Raw genomic sequence first — 15318 nt, 5'->3', positions numbered from 1 at the left:
ACATCCAGAGCTTGAATGGCTGCTCGCAAGGAGGATGCATTTCTGCTCCATTAAAGGCAACACAAACCAGGACATTGGTTACTAATTCGGATGAGTTACAAACAGTGAACTGCAGAAGACCGTAATTTCAAAAACAGAACTAGACCAATGATCACTGAAACTCAAAGGGATTCTTTTCTGCAGGCTTCAGTAGGCAAGGGATTGAACATAGGAAAGCAAAAGAGCCCAAACAAAATTCACACCGCGCTTACATAAATACAAAGCTTAATGCAAAAAAGGGTAAGTTACAGCACACTGCACTTCCAATAAAAAGCTGAGAACATGCATTTTCTAGCATTTCAGCTGGGTATTACACCATAAAAGGGGCAATTACTTAAAGAGTGTGTCACATGGTGCTACAGAAATTTCTACAGAAATCAATAAAAATATATATATTTCCAAAAGTTCAAGGGAAGTCTAGTGCCTTTGGGTAGAAACACACTAACGCGTAGCATGACCCCAGCAGAACTTTCAGACCCCGTTTCGTTCACTCGTCAGGAGGTAATTACAGGTATGGTTTTCTTCACATGAGTTCACACGCTGAGTTTCTGTTAAGGATGGCTGTATTTTGCACTGACAATCTCGCATGTTCCTGAATCTCATCTTAGCAGTGATCTGCAACACTTCCAAGGTCCTGCTGTCACGGGTGTCTAAACCCAGACAGTAGCAAACCTCTGGGGTCATGAAAGCGACATATGGGAGGGACAAGACATCTTAGGGTCTTGAGCAAAATCTGAAACATCTGACTTGCTCAGTCTTACCATCATATTATGGGTGGATCTCGCTTGGGTTCAAGTAACTTCCCCTTGTGTTGCACATCACACACAAAGCCTCCCCACCGCCTGTCTCCTAAGGACTGCAATGCAGCTCATTCCCCTGGTGAATGAGCGCCATCCCAACAGCCGTCTTCCTGCCAGCTCCAGAAAAACTCAGAAAACCTCCTAACTTACTTTCTTATGCATAGCAGGTGTCAAATATACTTTAAAAGACATTAAACACTAATGTTTACGTTTCCTGATTTTTCTTAGAGGATCATGGAGCTCTCGGTGCTCTTGAAGCGAACTGTGGTCAGTTATTACTGTTTTCATAAAATAAAAAATCCTTTGCAGATTTTAGTCTCTGGCATTCGCCTTCTGCATAGCTAGTATAAAATTCAGATTAAAAATGTTTAGCTGCCGAGGCTGATGACAGTGTTATTTCCATTAATAGCAGAGTAACTATGTGTGAACATGCAGATCAGTCCATAACAGTGTTTCATCTCTTTCTTTGCATTAGGCATGCTACAGTTGGCATGGAGCTCTGCTCAACAACCAAAGCAGATGTTTTACCTCTATTTTGAATCTGGAACAGATTAACGAAGTCAGCTTGATTCAACATATCCTGATAATATCCTCGTACTCGTCATCAACCAAACTACTGAAGCTGACAGGAAAAAAAAATAAAAATCAAGCTTTGCCAATGAATGCAATGTCAAGTAGCCAGGTCGAAGAAATGAAACAGAAATGTAAAAAGGTTTCAAAATTGGCTTCGCTTCAGAAACCAGTTCAGGATCTTCCAAGCATAATGCATCTGACTGTGACAAACTCAGCAGCTTCAAAGTGACTTCGTACAGACTCAAACCGAAAGATGAGCCTGAGAGCTTTAATGAGCTATTACACTCTTTCTTACAAGTCACCATGACAAGTTATGAACACCTTTGTCTGGATACCCTCTGGAAAGGCTGCAAGATGGCCCTGGGACTACTGTCGCAGATATGGGAGTCAGTGTGAATCTTCCTTTCATCACACACAATCCCATGCATTAAATACATCTCCATATTTGAGCAAAATTAGTCTTGAATGAGAAACATCAGCCAGAAGTGTAAGTGTATGCATTCTCATCAGCTGAGGAAGCCGGATACACCACTTCTTCCTCCTTCTACCTCTCCTCAAGGAGCTTCCAGCCACAGTCACACAGTCACAGCGCTGAAACCCTTCAACACCAGGAAGGGAGGCGAGAAAGGGTCTCAGCGCCCCAGCTCCTGACATGGCTAACTCATTTTGTACACGCAGCGCTCTCTTCACCATCACTTCCAGTTCCTGCCAGACAAGCCAAGTGGCAAGGCCTGCAGTCAGACACAGCCCAGCTATGTTGGAGACCCTCTCTCTGTCCATATCACATCTAGACACATTGACTCCCTCTGGCCTGGCATAATCATTGCCCAAACGGGGCTTTCTTTTGTGGAGACAAAGGCTCGGTGTGGGGGTGCTCAGCCACAGAGTGACCATCCCGGAGAGGTCAAGACAAGCCCCACTTGTTTCCGAACAGAGGCTCATAGAAGCCAGCTTGCAACAGAGGAGGGCAAAGAGTCATCAAGTGAACAAAAGGGAACACACGAGAGGGAAGGAGTGCGGTCCACTTCCACTGCCCCTCTGCAACACAAAGTGCTCAGGCCAGCCAGAAAGAGGAAAGGGAAACAAAAAGGAAAAAAAAAAAAGCCAGTTTTTACAAAACCCTTTTTAGTCCCAAATTGCAGGTGCCATCTGTAATCCAAGGCGCATTTTTTATTTTGCTAGAGAGGCCCATAGCTTATTAAAACTGAAAGAAAGTTTAATTAGACTTGCATAGCCTAACACTTCAGCCTCTCATTTTCTGTGAACCATTCCACTTCAGCAGTGTAGAACTTACTATTCTGCGTTGTTCTGTCATACATCACAAGTCTGATGCCAAAAAGAAATGCTTACAGAAAGGAATACTTTAGGGTTTGAAAAAAAAAAAGTGTTATTTTTCTCAAACAGAGGTTTCATATTGTTACAACAAATCTATATCTTGGAGTCTCAAAAGACTACAGATCACAATCTCCTCTCCAGTTCTTTTGTAAATATTCCTGTATTACTCTTGTCAAAATTAGCCCAGTAAATACACGCCCTTACTACAAAACAAAAAGCAAGCCGTCACCACTTAATCAGCTAATGCATGTAAGAGCTTGTTGTCAAGGCAGAGGCAATGTGCTTTACATTCACTTTTGGCTGTGCCGGTAAGCAGGGCATTCTTCTCAGCCTCTCTCTAATGACAACAGCAGAAAGAGCTGGAGACAGCTTGATCAATTGCCTAATGAGATAAGGAAAGCTGAATTACAGTAACCTAGCTAAACGATAAAACCAAAACAAACCAGAGGATTTCCTGATCCAGTCTGACTACCATTCTTTTAGGATTCCTTGGCCACTCGCTCTGGCCACACCACCGCACGTTCCTGCGGTATTTGAGCATTTCCTTTCAACAGGGAGCTCTTCAAGTCATTTTGCCCATCAGAGAAGAGGATGTTTGAGGAAGACCATGGGGAACACGTCTGCACTGCCACTAGTTACCCCAGATGCCTTCTTTGGAAAGAAGGTGTCCTTCTGGGATCATGCCATGGGAGATGAACCCCCTACATGAACTCAAGAAGAAGGAAGTGTTGACATTACAGTTTCCCTTCTAAATCCCATGTAAATGTCAAACCAAAGTCAGTGGAACTAAATTAGTCATAATCTCCATTCATTTTCATAGTTCTTTACAAGTGACTCAAGAAAAGCATCAGTAGCTAGTGAGATCTGAGAGCATCTAAGCTAGGCCCAGACTTAGCTCTTCACTTGCTCAACCCTTTTTCAAAGAACTGGTTTGGTAAACCACTGTCCTATTTTTTGTTGTCTGGTTTGTCCATTCTCAGGCCACCCTGCTGCTCTGCCAAACAAAGCAAATCTCTCTGCATCTCACAGCCGCCTCCTCGCAGTTCTTGTGAAGCTCTCACCTGCTTTTTATGGTGATGATCATAATTCAAGACCTGTATGCTCCTTCTCTGATGTCTTGTTTACACTGGTACATGTAGCTCACCACTCATTGGCTACCCAACACTTCAGAAGAGTATGTAGGAAAGCACAGTCTTGCTGTGTCACAGACCTTAGATTTTCAGGATAGGACAAACAAAATGCATTGAAGGTCCACCTAACTCTGTTTGCGTTCAAGTTGATGGCAAAACCTTTCAAACTATGCCAAGAGACTGACAGCAATGCTTGGTGCTTTTAAAAAGTCAACCCTCAACTTATGAAGCTGTACGATCTTTTGGAGGGATGGGAAAGGTTTCAGAGGGGTGGGAAAGGTTGTGCCATCTCACCATCTTAAATCACCACGGTTGCAAGGAGTTAAAAAAAAAATTAAAAAAGGAAAGAAAAAAACGGAAGCAGCCTGTTCCCGAAAGTCTGCCCAACAGCTTTCACTCAGAGTTTTGCACAGGGAAGCACAGGACTCTTCTGCTTGCAGCCACTTCACACAGGCTCTAGATTCCCCTCTCCTCTGGGGCCAGACTAGTAGGATGACAGTTTCTCTACACTATCTACAAGGTCTCATCGGTCAACTGAAACCACACTGTAAATGAGACTTGCCTAAGGGGAATTCAGTCCCAATGCACTGAGCTAAAATGATGGTTGGCAGAGAGCTTTAAGCCATGGGAATATGACGATGTTAGCAAAAAAGGTGGATGTACCCTTCTCCATCACAGCGAGATGCTTGTACAGATGTTTTCAGGCTGTTTAAACAGAGGCAGAATCTTGAGGCAGTAACTAGAGAGAGAGGAGGGAAAAGCAGAAAAGTCTTCCTGGTGAGAACAAGCCACGCACAGCATCCTGCCCTCTTGCTTTGGACTAGCCAGCTCTGTGGTCTAGACTTCAGATCTGACTGGACCAAAATGGGGACTGCACTGGTCCGGCTCCTCCAGGCCTCAAGAGGAGGGAGCTGTCCTGCTACATCCTTTAAGCGAGGCAAACTGGATTTTCAGTGGTCTCATTTACAATCTAATTCAGACTTCTAACTTGTAAGATGGACATCTTGTAAAATTTAGAAGGTGAAATCTATACAACCATAAACAGCAGAGTAAAACACAGGAAATCTCTCATCCTTCTCCATGCCATAGCAGAATGTAGACCATGGAGGCAGACTGCATGTTTCTAACGTATTTTAGCTCCACTTCCCCTGTTCCCTGAAGCTGTTTGGGTCCTAGAGGCATTTTAAATATTTCTCACTTGAATTTTATTTCTGTCTCTACAGGAGGGGAGAAAAAAAAAAAAGGAAGAAAAACCCAGCTCCGAGTCATATTAAATATTTGAATAGATTTCTGCAAACCAAGAACAAGACATTTCTAATCTAGGTCATCTTATAAAGATATCACAGTGTCACTGTGCTAAATTTCTCTCCGAGACTGAGCTGCCACTAGCTAACTTGCTGTGCTGACACAGATTCTGAGAAAAGCCTCAGGAAATACTTTAGGCAGGTTTCTGTGAAGAAAGAAAAAACACAAATCACATTTCTAAATGCCTGCACCCAACTCCACCAGCCCACTCTGTTTTAGATAATGGCAGTACCACACAACACAGCTCGCTCTTGTAGGAAGTAGCAACTGATTACATGCCAGTCTTTTTGCCATTTTTCACTGGAGGGCTATCTGGCTCTAGCGTTCATTCAGCTTGCTGTATCAAAAGAGCAAAAGTTGGCTGCAACGCACTCTGAGTTTGCTAAGCAGTGTTTAATAGAGATAAGGGAGGGAAGTAAATCACAGTTGGACGTCAGTACTCAGCCTCCGGCCATACTCGACTCAGCCTGGGTATGTGGAGTTACGCTCAATCCCAAATCAACACAGCCTTTGCTGTGCAAATCCTGCATCTTTCCATCTTCGCAACCACCTAAGTCTTTCTTATTGACCAAGTTCAGCTCCTTTCTCTTTCACTCCTGTCAATTAATGTCAAACTGATCCTTCCTGCTGAGCTTCCTGAAGGCTAGGATAGCACGGGAGAGTAAGAGGCCTGGAGAGCTATGATTTTGCAGAGAAGAATCATGACTGCTAACCACACAGCAGTGACAAACACTGGAGAGCAAAGAGGAATAAATACTGTGTTCTCCCTCATTTGCTACAAGCATGAGAGCTTGTATTCACACATAAAAGCTCTCTGATGACCACCACCCATATCCTCTGGAGCTTCCCTCCTGGCTGCATTCGCAGATACAGACTCCAGCTTTCCAGAGCAATGCCACTTGAAAAAGATTCATCCTTTGTATATGATAGAGCAGAAGTAACTGGAGAAACAAAAGGTGAACTACCTGCCCACTGCAACAAGTTCAGCTTTTTTAATTACATATGAAGATTTACATTTGTTTTTTAAAAAGGGCAAAGGTAGAGTAGCTAGAGATCAAGGCTACCGCTGAAAACCCAGTCCCAGAATGCAGAGTGTAAGGAAAGCTCACCACGTGTACGGAGTCAACTCAGACCTGTCTTGCTCACTGAATGCATCCCCGTTAATTATCAACGTTACATGTGCCAGCAGCACCAGTGCGCGCTGTGACTCAGGACAGACAGCGAGATGCTCTCTTGCTATTATGGTGAAACACAATTCAGTTTTCATGCATTCATGAAGAACTACCACATACCTCAGCTTAAAAAAAAATAAATTACATGAGCTGTCATGAAGGTGAAGCAGTTCTCCTGGCATGAGCACCATTCACCGCGCTGTCCCCACAAGCCTCTAACGGAAATTTAGAAACAACGTAATGAAAAGGAAATCAAGAAATGTATATATTAAAGATCGCATAGCTTTAAAACAAGAGCAAACCTTTAGAGCTGTCCAGGACAGACTTATGAAAAATATCTATGCTATCAAGCACCCAGAATAATCACTTCAGTTCAAACCACCAGGTACTGCACTAATTAAAAAGTCTGTGCTTCTAAAAAGTCAAGAATTATACCCCGAATTAGAGTCCTCAAGTAATGTCTGAAGCTTGCCCCATGACAGTGATGTCTTTGCGCACCTCTGCCAGGAGTTTATTTTAGAGTGTATAATTTGTGCTATTTTTAAAAAAAGGTGGTAAGAAATTTTATTCTCCTGGTCAGAAAACCACTTCTCACATTCATTTCTCCTAATCATTTCTCACAAATATTGCGGCTCAAACACCATCATATGTGCAAAGTGTAATGAAGATGTTCTAGATAAATGAATAAATGATAAGTCTGTTTGCATGATAGGTGGGAAAAAAAAACCTCACTGAACAAGTTGGAGGATCCTGAAGCCTTTCAATGGGTAACTTCGCTGGTTTGTAGCAAATCAGAATTGTGTAACCTAAATTGACTGACAGGTAAATGAAATGCTGCATTTACAAACCTCCACTAAGGTGACACTGACAACTACAATGAAATCCATAAATCAGAAGAAATGGACAGATTAATGCTTCTGCCATTTTTTTCTGCCAAAGCCATGGCGGGTGTCTCAGACACGGTGTTTTATACGCAGCATGTGCTACGGCGGTCAAGCAGAGGAGTCAGGAAGTACTTCTCCCTGAGCCGTCCATCCTGGGGCTTGGCTCACCGAGGCACGGATCCATACTGCTCTTATTTACTTCCACTGTTCATTTTGACAAGTGCCGAAAGTCATACTGATGCCAGTAAATGTCTATGCTGTTGCCTCCAAACTAAACAAAGCACTCGTTGCACTTTGTGAGCAGAGTTAGACAAGTAGCAGAAGACTGTCAGAACTGCACATGGCAAAAAAATACAGCTACTGAGTATATCAAATTTGCAGGTACTCTAAAATCATCTCCTAGCACCAAAAATGACTCATGACTGGTTTCTCCCTGGGCCTTCTCGTCACAGACCTAGTGGCCAGGACTAGTGAGTAGGTTTGAATACCCACTGCATACTCAAGATCTCCCTTCTACTAGTTCAACGTCTCAGCAGAAGCTGCCTGAAATGACACATTTCCCTTGTCCAAACTGGGGCGCAGAGCCACCAGGCTTAGCAGTTGGAGACAGCAACACTTATTCATCCCACAATCTCAAAGCACTTCATAAGGGTGGATCCCAACTTCCCAGACTAAGAAACAAGCACAGAAAAGCACATGTAAAATTGTTATACAACCGATTCTCCTCACAAGTATTTTCAGGTTTTATGCTTTCAACATTTGCAACGCACTGAAAATATTTTTCCAGTACTTTTTGTTGAGTGACAGCAGTATTAGATTTCGTAAGTAAATTGGTATTTATAGAAGAATCAGTGATAAGATCTCTAAATGAACTCTCAGGCACCAGAACAAATGGAATTACAAGAAGCTAGGAAAAAAGGTTTGTGCCCTCCTCTCCACCCTGTTCCACCCAAAAAAGGCATTTATGTGAACAGAGAAACAGGGATTTGTAAGTCTGTATGGCATCACAGCGCTGGGGTCACATCTCCATACCCACCATTAATTCTAAAAGCCGAATTTCAAAATCCTTGCTTATACTTAGTCTCTGACGTGGCTGTTCATTCTCACTCCCAGCAGTTTGCCTTCTCTTACGGAAGCAAGGGGTCAGGCTGTGAACCTCTGTCCCAGCCCCTTCCCAAGGTAGGTACCACAAAATCAAGCCAGGACTGTATGAAAAATGCCACCTAGCTCTGAATCTGGTTGCAAAAACAAAGATGCATATGTACATAGAATCATAGAATGGTTTGGGTTGGACGGGACCTTAAAGATCATTCAGTTCCACCCCCCCTGCCATGGGCAGGGACACCTCTCACTAGACCAGGCTGCTCAAAGCCCCATCCAGCCTGGCCTTGAACACCTCCAGGGATGGGGCATCCACAGCTTCCCTGGGCAACCTGTTCCAGTGTCTCGCCACCCTCACAGTAAAGAATTTCTTCCTAATATCTAATCTAAATCTACCCTCTTTCAGTTTTAAATGATTACCCCTCGTCCTATCATTACACTTCGTGATAAAGAGTTCCCTCCCCATCTTTCCTGTAGGCCCCCTTCAGGTACCAGAAGGCTGCTGTAAGGTCTCCCCGGAGCCTTCTCTTCTCCAGGCTGAACAACCCCAACTCTCTCAGCCTGTCCTCATAGCAGAGGTGCTCCAGCCCTCTCCTTAAAGGCCATCCATCAGAACAACAACTGGGCACAAAGATTTCCAGAGGGAAACCACGTTAAGTGACTGAAAAAAACACATTCATATTAATGAAGAGCCCAAGAGAGGGGAGTTTCACAGCTCGGGCCCTGTGGATGCGGTGGAGCAGGTGGAGGAGGGACACAGAGCACCAAGCTGCTCAGGCCTCTCATCCCCCATGGACACGGAGCATCCCGGTTATGTCAGAGGAACTCGTGGGAGTTGAGTGCCCAGCTGTGCTAATCACAGCTAATCAAAAGCCAGGAGAGAAGACCTGGGCACTGAGGAAACATAAAGATGAATCGCTTTAGGGAATCTTTTTGCACACTTGGTTCCCACTGCCAACATAACATTTTCCTTCTATTACGCTCAGCTGGACTCCTTAGACACCACTGCTCAATCCCACACTGGCCTGTGCTTTGAAAACCTAGCCGGAAGGAAGGCTGAGCGGCACAGGGACTCGTCCTCCCTTCCTTCCTAATCCAACAGCCATTAGTCAGGAATTAGTCCCAAGGAAAGGAACCAGATTAGTGATTGTTCACTTTTGTGCACGCCGCTGTCTCATATCACACCAGAAATCCCGCCAACGCCCTCAGTCACACAGATGGCACAATAATTAATGTACTGCTAGGGGGAACATTATCCTCCCACCCCTTCTCCTCTTGGGATTGGTTCAGAAATCAAAGCAGAGTGCAGAGAAGGTCTGCATCCCCAACACCCACACTTCACAGGGTCTATCACTTCGGTACCAATTACCATGGCTGTCAGCTGCCCAATACTCCAAGAGGACAAAATACATCCCTTATCTAACCAGACAGCATCACGTCAGAGAAATAACCAACCATTTCTCTGGCCCACAGCACACGGAAGGAAGGAAGGAAGGAAGGAAGGAAGGAAGGAAGGAAGGAAGGAAGGAAGGAAGGAAGGAAGGAGGGAAGGAAGGAGGGAGGGAAGGAGGGAAGGAGGGAGGGAAGGAGGGAAGGAAGGAGGGAGGGAAGGAGGGAAGGAGGGAGGGAAGGAGGGAAGGAAGGAGGGAAGGAAGGAGGGAAGGAAGGAGGGAAGGAAGGAGGGAAGGAAGGAAGGAAGGAGGGAAGGAGGGAAGGAAGGAGGGAAGGAGGGAAGGAAGGAGGGAAGGAGGGAAGGAGGGAAGGAAGGAAGGAGGGAAGGAGGGAAGGAGGGAAGGAGGGAAGGAGGGAAGGAGGGAAGGAGGGAAGGAGGGAAGGAGGGAAGGAGGGAAGGAGGGAGGGAAGGAAGGAAGGAAGGAAGGAAGGAAGGAAGGAAGGAAGGAAGGAAGGAAGGAAGGAAGGAAGGAAGGAAGGAAGGAAGGAAGGAAGGAAGGAAGGAAGGAAGGAAGGAAGGAAGGAAGGAAGGAAGGAAGGAAGGAAGGAAGGAAGGAAGGAAGGAAGGAAGGAAGGAAGGAAGGAAGGAAGGAAGGAAGGAAGGAAGGAAGGAAGGAAGGAAGGAAGGAAGGAAGGAGGGAAGGAGGGAAGGAGGGAAGGAGGGAAGGAGGGAAGGAGGGAGGGAAGGAGGGAAGGAGGGAAGGAAGGAGGGAAGGAGGGAAGGAGGGAAGGAGGGAAGGAGGGAAGGAGGGAAGGAGGGAAGGAGGGAAGGAGGGAAGGAGGGAAGGAGGGAAGGAGGGAAGGAGGGAAGGAGGGAAGGAAAGGAGTAGGTAATTTTACTGTGCTATAGATACAGAAGATAGATGAAAAGCACTTTGTGGAAAGTATAAAGCAAAAAGCAAGAGATATACATTGATTTTAATTTCCTGAAATGTTTAACCATAGGTTGTTTTTTGCAACCGTATCTCACAGAGCTGGCTAAACCCATTGCCAGCCATGGATTCAGCAGTATTTCCAGGTTCACAGTGTAATTCTGGAAGCACTACATCCTACACGCGGTTCGGTCACCAAGACGTCTGCCCAACACGAGACTCTGGCTGGAAGCACCATTGCACTGATGCGGCCAGTCCCCGAAAGTGATCCCAAGCAGAGGGGATCTCTCCGCAGCCTCCCTCTGACACGGGATTCACTGGTAAAGTCCCTTGGTAGGAAAAGAAGGGTTAATTAATCTCTTTAAAGAACTATAATTAGTCTGACAGGAAAGTCAATTCTGTCTTCCTGATCCAGGGACAGCGAGTGCCAAGAAGTCTGAAGAGGCGTGCGGGGAGGGCAGACACACGCAGCCTTCAAAGGCAAGCCCCAGTCCAGCCCCGCTACCTTCCATGGAACCAAGCACCATGTTTGCCTGCCTGCTCTGACCCCTGAATTTATACGGGGGACACAGGTTGTTTTCTCTTTAGCAATTTTGCTTATAAAGTATAATGCTTCACTGGTTTTTGTTTGCTTTGTTTTAAAAATCAGACTAGGAAACACAAACTGTGCCATACCAAACTCATGCACCAGTGCTGCTTGAATTTCAAATGCAGATGATTCTTTTTTTTTTCTTTTTTCAAAGACCAAGCAAATCTAGTATAACACAATTACAGTAAGTGGACTCTAAATAAGACCTTCAGAAATTACCAGTTCCTGTAGTTGATATATGCAGCTTGCTTGTAGATCTAGTTGAATAACACATTAAAATGCAATACTGGATGAGTTTTACAATACTTTTTTTCCCCGGTGTAAATTTAATTTCATTTATCAGTTCAGCCTCAAGTCAGGAGTTCAATAGTTAGTTCCTATATTTAATTACGTTTTCTTCTCATCATGGCGTTTTCCAGATAAATGTTTAATCAGGGTGTTCACTGTAATATAAAAATTACTAGAGTGAAAAGAATGAAGTAATAATGTCCTCGTCCTTATACGTATCATCGTATGTTAAATTCTAGAAGGTTGATTAAAAAAGGGCAAAGATGTCACTGAATGAAGAACCTGCTAACAAGCCCTCAAGGAGAAAGTGAGCTAAGTAGTGGTAAAAATTAACAACCAGAATACGAAACTATCATACCTTTTAGAGAGTATCAGGGACCCATTCATGCTTCAATAAGATGCAATGAAAGCAAAATATAAATTTAAGTTCAGTGCATCCTGATCGAATCCATGCTATACCGGTGACAACAATTCCACTGCCAAAAATGCAGCACGAATTTTTCTATGTAAATAACGTGCCAGGTTTGGAGGCAGAATCAGCAGCCCACACAACAGCATTACCAGAACCATTACCTGCTCTATCACTTGCGCACCAGGCCAGAGACTAGAAGTCTAGTCTGTGTTATTCCAGTAAAAAAATCTATGTATGTGTCCTGCTACAAATACATCATGACCCCAAACCCTCCTATTTCACAAAAGTGCAAGGAAGGACTAATGCTTATTTTTGACAATGTCTATGGGGAACGTGAGCAATAAGCGTTGATACCACTCTCATCAGTGTTACCCACTTTTCACTTTATCTTTGCCCGCAATGCATCACTTTGTTTTCCATGATTAATCAAAATAAAACTTGCAATGAACCAAACATTTCAGTTACTAGAAAACAGGCAAATTTACTGTAAAACCTGCTGCATAAGAAGTTATAAATTTCCTACATATTTCTAGGTAGTTCTTCCTGGCTACGACTCTATAATATATATACACACTCTTTCATAGTTCTGTCTGGTTTGCAGTCCTGTTTTTTTTACCTCTTCTTTGTTGTGGACACTGATGAGGCCATTTCTTCCTGCAGAAATTACTCATTTTTAATGGGTACCATCAGTCTTCTGTTACTGTCTTTGCTTATTGTGAGTAAACTAAACATCTAACTCTTCTTTTTTCTAAATCATGTAAAGACATGTTGTTTGTCAAACCCTATCTACGGAGGAAGTTTCTTTCTGAACTAGGCAGGAGGTAACTGCTTTGCTTCATAAAGTGTGAATTATTACTGTGATTTTTCAGCATTTTTTTAATTTTCTGTTAAATAGTTTTTTGACATTTAAACTTGATGCAGCCACATAAATCTTCTGAAAATATATAACATTTACTGGATTTTTAGACAGGCTTTCTTTTTAGGAAACTGAAAGGTTTTTCTTATCCATCAACATCCTTCATTCATACCATGAAGAATGCATGGTTTCAATTCTTTCTGCCTGTCTTCCGTGCCTCCCAGAAGTTAAAGCAGGGACAGCAGAACAAGGCATATGTCACATCTGCGACCTCTCAGCCACCAGCAGCACAGCACAGCTGGCTGTCCTGGGGGCACAGCTGGCTGGCACAGCTGGCTGTACTGGGAGAAGGGACAGTCCTGCTCCCCCTCAACCCTGCTCTGGCCACCAGCTCCCCTATAGACGCTTCTGGCACTCATGCCGAACGCAACAAACAACTCTGGGGAGCTGAATCCTACTCTCCAAGAGGTGGTGAGTATTTTTCTGCTGGTGTCAGGGTCTCAGAAGCTCAATGAGCAGCCTGGCGAACGCCAGCACTAGTGCACAGGACAAGACAGGAGTGCATGGCAAGAAGCACACAACGGTCCTGGACCATCCCTTCCAGCCAGCCAGCGCATCAGTTCACTGCTAACGTGAAACCTTGATGGCACTTCAGTCGGGCCACGCCAGCAGGGACAAGCTTTGGCTAGTGCAACAACAGCACCAGCACGCCATCCATTCTGTTCTCACTGATCTTGGGACAAAAACTTGGGACAGAAAAGCGTTTAAGATGAGTCTAACAGCCACGAACCCATAGCAGAGAGGGAGGAACTCCTTTTGCTGCAATCAAATTTGACAGAACTTGCCCACCGGAGCCCTTATACAGGGCCCTTATCCATCTGCAAGAGAGGATTTTTTTATCCTGTCTTGCAAGGGTTCAACCCAGTTAAGATTAGTGGTGAGAAAAACTGAAAAATGTAGAGTGCTTCAAATGCCGCATGCTGGATTGCTGTTAATGCTTTGAAAATCAACACAAAGGAAAAGTGATTCAACTCCACATTTGGAGCTTAGCTTTGCAAAAGCGGAACCACACTTTAGCCAGGAACCTAAAATATTTTCAAAGTCTGAGGTCCAACAGAAAGCAGGTTTAAGACCTCTGCTTTCACAACAAACACTTTAACAACATTTAGTTACTTAAATTGCTTCAAAAAACTGAAAGACCTGCCTTATATGAAAGCAAATCATATATAGATTTCTTGTAAAGATTTCCTCATGTACCCGGAGGAGTAAGAGCCCTAAGGATGACTGCTAACCTAGCTCAGGGCTGTCTGCACCTTAGGACAACATCCCTTTTCTTGTGATTCAGCCAGGAGAAGACAAGGCTCTGGGGAGACCTTACAGCAGCCTTCCAGTACCTAAAGGGGGCCTATAGGAGAGATGGGGAGGGACTCTTTATCAGGGAGTATAGCAATAGGATGAGGGGTAATGGTTTTAAACTGAAAGAGGAGAGATTTAGATTAGATATCAGGAAGAAATTCCTTACTGTGAGGGTGGTGAGACACTGGAACAGGTTGCCCAGAGAAGCTGTAGATGCCCCATCCCTGGAAGTGTTCAAGGCCAGGCTGGATGGGACTTTGGGCAGCCTGGTCTAGTGGGAGGTGTCCCTGCCCATGGCAGGGGGGTTGGAACTAGATGGTCTTTAAGGTCCCTTCCAACCCAAAGCATTCTATGATACTACGATTATCCCATTTTCTTCATTGTCAGCAACTCCCTCACCTTTTGAGATGTCTGAAAAGGTCCAAGGGAAAGAGGTCAGGGGAGAGATGTGCAAACAAAAGTAATCACCCTGAAAGACCAAAGAGCAGCAGTTTAACCCCAAAGGGAAAACACCCAGCGTATATTGCATAAAAGGCAACAACCAACCCTGAGTGACGGTTTATGTTTTCTCCTGCATATAGGCACAGAGTCTGGACAAAATCAACCACGTAAAATGCATTTTTGTTAAGTGGTGGAAATTTGTTTTCACGAAGTAACTAGGAAGGCAGAAGAGAGACGTAACAGGACACTGAGCTCCTCCCTTTCAAAACAGCAGCTTGCATCCAGCCCATATCAATGACAGACAAACCTGTCACATGAGGGTTACTCTGTGATCCGGATCAGCATCCATATTCCTAAAAACAACGTAACTTCATAGAAAATTCAACCCAAAACAGAGCTTAATTCATTAGAAAAGTAAAATGTGGAAAATTAAAAACAACTGTGGTGCCGTTTCTGCGTGCCTATGACCATCTAGGTGCAACCATCTTATGCTTAGGTGACTTTATAGCCCAAGACTGCAGAGCTGACATTGGTCTCATGCACTAATCTCATTTTCAAGAAATCACAATTATTGCTACACAACAGTGCAATCCTTTTAGGTGGCAAGTGAACTTAACCAGATTTTTCCAACATGAATCACCTAAATAAATAACTCAGCAGAGAAGAGAGCAGTAGAACAAGAAGAAATAAGTTTTTATCTATAGGAAAGATGG

The 15318-nt window shown here is 44.1% G+C and overlaps 1 protein-coding gene across 7 annotated transcripts in view; it reads right to left on the bottom strand.

The window, feature by feature from the left end:
• Positions 1 to 15318, bottom strand: part of ANKRD44 (ankyrin repeat domain 44) — a 147846-nt gene that overhangs the window by 91344 nt on the left and 41184 nt on the right. Inside the window, exon 1 of one of the 7 annotated variants that reach the window (XM_054209509.1) lies at positions 1368 to 1662. The exons of the other annotated variants lie outside the window; for them this stretch is intronic. The gene's annotated coding sequence lies outside the window, so the exon portion shown is untranslated. Of the gene's footprint in view, positions 1 to 1367; positions 1663 to 15318 lie in introns of those variants that run through there. 7 annotated transcript variants of the gene reach the window in all.

This window comes from Rissa tridactyla, chromosome 7 (assembly GCF_028500815.1).
Source record: "Rissa tridactyla isolate bRisTri1 chromosome 7, bRisTri1.patW.cur.20221130, whole genome shotgun sequence".
Classification (NCBI taxonomy): Eukaryota; Metazoa; Chordata; class Aves; order Charadriiformes; family Laridae; genus Rissa; species Rissa tridactyla.
The sequence above is the reverse complement of the archived record's forward strand: the minus strand, read 5'-3'. Positions and strand labels throughout refer to the sequence as shown.